Source organism: Phytophthora infestans, genomic scaffold (assembly GCF_000142945.1).
Source record: "Phytophthora infestans T30-4 supercont1.29 genomic scaffold, whole genome shotgun sequence".
Classification (NCBI taxonomy): domain Eukaryota; phylum Oomycota; class Peronosporomycetes; order Peronosporales; family Peronosporaceae; genus Phytophthora; species Phytophthora infestans.
This window is the reverse complement of record NW_003303730.1, coordinates 2,021,207-2,029,012: the sequence shown is the minus strand read 5'-3', so window position 1 is coordinate 2,029,012 and position 7,806 is coordinate 2,021,207.

The following is a 7,806-nucleotide window of genomic DNA, read 5'->3' as shown; positions in this document are numbered from 1 at the left end:
TAGCCTTGGCAATAACGAATCCCGTGAACGAGCACTGAAATAGGAGCAACGCCGTGTTGCCCCTACGAGATTTCGGTAGTGGGATCACAAAATCCATCGAGACGATCTGGAAAGGTCGTTCGGCTAGCACGTTACCAGGTGAGTATCCACGAAGCTGTGGACGGCTTTTACTCGAGCTGCAATCTGGACATGACTTCACATGCTTCTCCACGTCGGCGTACAAGCCGATCCAATAATAATCGGACTTAACGCGGTGGAACGTTCTCACCACACCTTGATGTCCTCCTTCCAGCGAGTCGTGACAGTTCTGCAGGACCTCTTGAATCATCGTTGTCGGTACCACAAGCCGCAGCTTGGTCTCCTCTTGCCAACCGTGGTCGTACCGACGATTCAATCCAAGATAGTGAAGCACGCCGTCTTCTGATAACACGAACCGGTCAGCGTATTTCCAGGCATTTCGAGCTTCTTTGTAACTCAGCTCTTGTGGTTGGCCCTGAAGCACCTTCTTGATACTAAACCACTTCTGCTCCTCGTCTTGTGCCACCTGTATCCGTCTGCGTCGTTCCCGCTGTATCGCTACCGGGTCAACATCTTCCGCATCGGGAAATGCCGCTGGTACAGTCTTGTGAGGATGGTCTGGCAAATCTTGGCCGATTGAATCTTCGGTGGACGTCTCTCGTCGTTCTTCATGCTCTTCTTGAGCTTTTGAGACATCCTCCGAGTGTTCATCTGCAAACCTGACGCGTTTCTTGGCTTTCGTCTGTCGCCGAGTCATCACTGCTATATTACCATAATCGCACTTTGGTGAGCTGTAATCAACCACGAAATTTTCGAAAGTTTTCCACTTTGAAGACTCGCTGCCTGACAGTACATGTACTTGACGCTCTGCTCCTCGTGACGAAACATCTACCGAGTCTTCATCCGGCTCGTAGATCATTTACTGGATGCGGTTCAGCGATGCCAATTCCGACTTGCGAGTTTCAGCCAAGATTACTCGACTGACCTTCGATTCCAGCGCTTCAGTGGCTAACGAATCCGCGGCCGCGTTGTATTCTCGTACAACGTGAAGATATTTAACTGATCGAAGCTTGGCCGTGAGTTCCTTGTGAGTATTCAGCAGCGCTAGCAAAGTTTCCTTCCTGCATGCGATCACCCCTAGTGATTGTTGAATCGCGAGCTTTGAGTCCCCAACGATGACTAAATCCTCGGCACCGTGCGCAATAGCAGCCTTGACACCGTTTATCATACCTGTGTACTCTGCCTCATTCACCGTGGTAGCCGAGAGGTAAGCGTTTGCAGCAATCACTACCTTCCACTCAGGAAGGCTCCACAGCACCCATGAACAACTCCCGTAGCCACCGTACTTCTCTGTCTTCGCTGATCCGTCAAAAGACATGACGAATCCGCTGTAATTACGGGAAAGCCTGGCGTACCGCAACGCGGGGTCCATTCGAATAGTCGGGGAACCCTTGTTTGGAGGCGCCACCGGCGCGAGCGAGTCTTCCAGGTCAACGAAGCTGGTGATGCTTGACTGCAGTAGCTGCGCAAAGGCGACATCCTTCTCCTTCACGCGCTGCACCTTAAGGTGCCACTGCGATAGCAGCACTGCGAACTGGACCGCGCGTCCGAAGAGAGACTTCGACTTATGCACCCACTCTAACGTCATGAATCGTGTATAGACATGTAGCGTCTTTCCTGCCAGCTGGACGTAACAGATCTTCAACAGCAGAAGTAACGCCAAAACTTCCTTCTCAGCAGGATGGTAGTTCATCTCGGCCTCCTTGAGCACCCGACCGAGGAACCGTACGGGGTGTAACTTGCCTTCATGTTCTTGCATTAGCGTAGTGCTCAACGCCCATTCATTCGCAAAGAGCATGACGTGAACTTCTTTCGACCGATCGAAGTGCCTGAGGATGGGTGAATGTGAAACACTCGTCTTCAATTTTTTGAAGGAACGACGTGCCACAGAAAGGCCACCTTTAACGACAAAGTCTTCATCTTGAGCTGTACAGCGCCGCACCGTAGACCGCGAAGTCTTGAATGAAGCGGCTGTAGTAATTAACCGCTCCAAGAAACGACTGCATGCCCTTCTTGCTCGTTGGAAACGAAAGCTCGGTGATAGCCGCAAGCTTCTTGGGGTCAGATCTGATACCTTCTGGCGAAATTTTATGCGACAGAAAGTCCACCTTGGGTTGGCAAAAGATGCTCTTGGTGAAGCTAATGCTGATCCGACACTGTGCAAATCTTGCTAGCAATCGGTCCAGCGTCGCCAGGCAGCTGTCGAAATCCTCGCCACCGAGGCAAATGTCATCCACAAACGACCGTCGACCAAATACAGGTACCAGCGATGATTCGTCTGGCTCCCCGTTCGTAAACATGTCAGCGACGGGGCTGTTGACGAGTTGCAGTACAGGGTCGGTCTCTACCGGTGCTTCGCGGTCTGCCGCGAACTTCGTTTGAAACGAACCCTCGGCGCTTGGCCCACGACGTTCCTTGGCCTGTTCTTCAGCTAAACGCATCTTCTCCGAGTATTCAAACCAACCTCCTTTAGGCTGAACGAACCCCCAGAGTGCGTTGTCAATCATACGCTGATAGATCATCGGCGCGTTCTTTAGCCCGAAGGGTATGCGTAACCACTCGAAATGTCCGAGTGCGCAGACGAACGCCGATACTTTACGCGCTCGCAAGGTCATCATGACCGCCCAGAAGCCGCTTGCTGCATCCAGCGAGCAGAACCATAGGTAGCGCTCGAGATCTGTTAACAGGTCGTCGACTAGCGGCATTGCATATTCCATGATCGCGGTGATAGCATTCACCATCTTGTAATCAATGCAGAGCCGGATGTCCAGCCCGCTCTTTTTCATCACAATCACGATCGGCGATGCCCATGGACTGTCTGAAAAGACGATCAGTCCTGCACGCAATAAAGCGCGCAGCAGCTCGTACAGCTTGCCGAGAAATCGCAGCGGCACGCGTCGGGCACGCTGTTTAATTGGGGCGTGCCCCTGTGTGTCGATATTGCATACCGCTCCGTAGGCTGGCGGCGGCAGTGCGTTACCACTAGCAATCAGGATGTGCTCGTGGTTCTTTAGCGTCGCAACCAGACGTTCTCGGCGTTCAGTCGACAGCTCAGGATCAGCAACATTAGGCGCAGTGTAGTCAATTGTCGTGTTGATCTCTTCGGTCAGATCCGGCAGGAATGCCAGCTCCTTCGCGTAGTCGTCCAAGCCAATGTTGTTAGCTGGATGTTCGTAGAAATCATTTCTCGTATCCTCTGTTGCTTCGTTTCCTTCGGTCGTTAACAGTCGAGCAACCGAGATGTATGTTCCGTCCAACGCCGCTACGGATTCTTCCCTTGACTCAACATTGGCATCCGCTTTGATTTCAACAGTCGGTACTTGGTCCATCTCCTTCCCATCCTGGTTTCCCATCTCTGGGCCATCTGCCGAGTCGTCGTTCGCAATATTGAATGCGTGGGCCGCCGACGTATTGGGTTGTTGACTTTTGTTCAGCTCCTCGTTCTGCCGCTGTCCTGACATTTCGGAATTCGCACCACTCTTGCAATGAATACTCGGTGCCGTACTCAACACCTTCTGCGCGATGCCTGCATCCTCTGGATCAACCACCAATGTCTCGTTCGCAGATTTGGTGACACACAAGGCCGGGACAGCTTCGTCAAAACGGGTGACTCCTTTTAATCAAGTGCTGTTGCTTGTCGCTTCCGTGGTCACCCCTGACTGGACACTAACACTCGTTGGCGTATGTACCACGTTTACCGGCCTCAGTAGTTCGTGTGTACGCACTACCGAGGCTTCGTTCGCGTTATTGCCTCCGCCATGGGCTGTCGTGTAAGTGTCCAAAGGTTCTGCGGAAGGCTGACCGTCGGCCAAATCCCCGGCTGTCACCCCAGACGCCAGACAGGCTTCCACTCGTTCACGTTCTTCCAGGATCAGTGCCCAGCGCTCTGCACATGTCAGACGATCACTAGAATCCACTAGCGAGTCTTCTAGAGGTCGTGCTAGCACCCCACCGGGTTCTGGGTAGTATGGTCGATCAACTGCTGAAGGCTGAGTTGCAAGCCATTGTTCGTAGATTTCGCATTCACGCTGAAAGAGCTCGCGGTCTCTACAACCTTCGTAGGCCAACACTTGCCAGTCTTGGTACTTCTTGGACTCCAGACGCACATAGCCGTCACCTCGTGGCAAATCCCCATCTGGAATCCACATCGCGATCGAGTCGTGTGCTGGTAGGTACACAGTTCGATCAGACACGTTGGTCAATCGAATGCTCTGAGGCCGTCCACGTCGAAACCTCGTCACTGACGGGATTAGCTTGTTCGTTCGACGAACCCACAGTACGTGTTCTTCCAGCCCGACTTGACGCTTCGCTAGTCGATATTCTCGCCACTCGTGCGCTTGAATGTCCAACCGCTCGGGTGGCCCGGCGTTAACATGGGAGCCGTATTCTTCGCTGTCGATCATGTTCTTGGTCTTTATCAGCGGGATTTGGACTTCGTGCGGTAATTGCGCCGCGCCGTGGAACAGGTCCAACCGGATCCCAGCTGGGATCATAAAGTCGGTCCCGAGTACCACGTCGACGCCTGCACTATGCGCCATTACCCACATCTCAAACTCGTACACCATCTCCCATCCGAGCGTAATCTTGACGCACGCTCGTCGCGTCGTAGACACCTTGCCTTCGTTGATTCCTTGAATGTCAATGCGGCGTCCGTGATCAGGTACATCTCGGAGTCGCAACTTCTTGGCAAAGGCGTCAGTGATCACACTAACGTTTGCTCCTGTGTCGAGGAGGATCCTCGTTCGCTGGTCATTCACAGCGCCTTGCACCAGAGCTCTCATTCGGATCCGTCGGTCGAATTTCTTGGCCGACCACCACCCCTGTCTCTCGCCAGGGTTCAACTTCATCATCTTGGAGTGACCCTTGGGCTCGTCTCGCGCTGCACTTGAAACCAAGCCGAGCGAATCCTCGCTGGTGCCCTCATCAGCATCAGCACACTCCACTCTCTCTCCAACACCTCCACCGAGGATTCTACTCCTCTCCTTTTCATTTTCCGTCGCGTTCACACTTGTTACGTAATTATCAGGCCATTCACTCTGCCCCATGAAAGCAAAGATACACTCTGCTTCCATTGAAGGCTCGGTTAACTGTGGCAGCCCGATAGGGACCAACCCAGTTGTAGTTGGCGGGCTGCCTAGTTTAAATGACGTTCTTGAACGACGGCCTTGAGCTCTGGCGGGAGTTCCTCCTTCGTGCCTTTAGTGCGCACGAATTTGGCAAGGTCTTGGAAGTTGCGGAGAAGTTCGCATTGTCCAGCATCGTGGAGCTGCTTGCGGAACTTGCATCGCTTGTTACAGTAGTGGGCGGAGTGACTCATGCCACCGCAGACCGCGCATGGTCCGTACTGTGGGCGTCGGCTGTCGCGGTTGAAGTCACGTCGACCGCGTTGGTCCTGATTGAACCCACGGTCACTACTTCGGCGATCTTGATTGAAGCCATTCTCGCGATCAGGCGTGTTTCCACGCGGTTGACGGCTGTCCGAACGTGCGTAGGTGCCTTCAGCAGCTGCACGGCGCTCGTTTTCGTTAGCAGCGGCGAGGTATCGGTCGTTTTCATCCAATGAGAAATCACCATCCGTATTATCGGGCTGAAAGTCGTTGTACTCGTCTTGGACATCGTTGTAAGCGTTCGGATCTTCGTTTGAATACTCGGTGCCTCCCTGAGCAGCTTCACGACCTTCTAATTCAGCTAGTAGGTCATCCACTGTTGCTTCAATGAGCGTCACTCTTGGTTTGTTGCGGTTGTCATCGCGGCGACGGTCATCACGCCGGTTGTTGCGGGCGTACCCACCGTCGCGTCGCGTATCACGACTCTTAGAGTATCGGTAATCACTGTCACGCTTGGCCATTCTCTCCTTGCCCTTGAGAACATCTTCGATGATCTCTTCGAGCTCGTGAATGTCGGCGACTCGAGCGTGGTAGAGACTCTCCGCTAGCTTGTCATCGTCGCATGTTGCCAGGAACTGCTGTACGTGTTCTTTCGCGTCGCGACCACTCTTCTCAAAGTGTAGACGGGCGGTCCGAGCGTAGCCGTTCAGCCTGTTTATGTAGTCGCACAGATGTTCATTTCGTTCCCGCTTGGCGGAGTAGTAACGCGACAGTGCCGTCTGCGTGAACTGCGAGCAGTAGTAGCGGATGAACGCGTCGCTCAGCAGCTTCCACTTGAGCTCCGTCTTCTTCGAAAGCTGACGGAACCAATGAATGGCTCCGTCCCGGAGACTTAGTTCAAATGGAATGCACCATTTGTCGGCATCTGTGTGGGTTCCAGTCATTTCATAGACGAACCCACGGAGCCACTGCATACAGTTCTCGCTCTTGTTGCGAGAGCCTGAGAACGGCGTGATTCGATCCAGCGGTCGGTGCGAAGCCATTTCAATCCTCGGTGTCGGGTCCACGTCGTTCAGCGTCGCTAGCTCATTCATCTGACGCATCAACTCGAGTTGAGGATCTTCCTCGTCGAATGTACGCACCAAAATGTCATCGTCACTGGACGAACCATCGCTGTCGACTTGACGACGTCCGGCACCACCTTTGGGAGATCGCGCACCGCCTCGGCGACCGAACGAGCCCTCGTTACTTGCGTAAATACGTTGCATACGGCTCTCCGAACGTGGCGTAACCATGTGCGAGTCTTGAAAGTACGGTGAAGCTTCGGTAGTGCCAAAGGCACCACGCTCAGCTCCACGCTTGGTCGGAGGAGTACGAACGAGTCGTTGGGGCGTCGGCGGCAGTGGAATCTTAGACGGATCTTCATCTTGAATCATCGGTCGACTCACAGGCTGCTTTCCGGCATTGATGCTAACGGCGCCAAACGCCTTCCGAAGCTTCTTCTTCCATTTCTGGAGAGCAGCTCCGGCTTCATGTGGACTCCAATCCTGGAGCGACATCGTCGATGGGTACGTCTCGTTCTCGAACCCCAGCGACAACAGTAGCGAAACTGAATCCTCGGCAACTTGACTAGTCGAAACCGAGTTGACTGGGTATTGAAGTTCCTGCGCAAGCGCAGGCCAGTCGGCCTTTTTCTTGGGGATGGGCTTGAACAGCTGCATCCACTCATCATTCTGCATCAGCGCTTGTACGCGGTCGAAAACGCGCTTGGCGGCTGGTGTATCACCGTTGATAGGTGGGCGAGGTGCCTTCAGCAGTGCTGAATGCTTTGCACTCGCCACCGAAGGTTTAAAACCCTCGGTCCCATCGTCATAATCATCATAGGCCGGTTCCGCAACATCATCGAGCTCGTCGGCGAGGTTCCTCGAAAGGGACTTGGTCGCCCCGCTCAGCCCCGATGATAGCGTGGCCGTCTCCGGCGTCGCTGCGCCTGGCTCTGGAGCCGGCGTCTTATCTTCGTAATCTTCATAATCGTGGGCGTCAGGACCGATGTCCGCTTCGTCGTCGAAGCTCACTGAAAGCTCGGTGGCGGCTGCAAAGCGCGCCGCCGGGCTTGAACTCTCGTTGCGAGCCCGCCAGACTTGGCAGGCGTAACTGGTACCGTCGGTTGTCCTTTCGCCATGTTTCTTGTCTTTTTCTTGTTCTTCTTCTCTTGGTAGCTCGTAAACTGGAAGGCCATACAAACAGTTCACAATGGTCACAATCTGTTCCCGGGTCGCGGCACCAGTTGTGGTGTTGGAAATCCCACGTGAACTCTAGCTACAGATGTAGTTAGGATGTTCCCACAACAATACGTCTACTAGGATAGTAAACGATCGTTCGGGCGGACCTGAAGACCCCA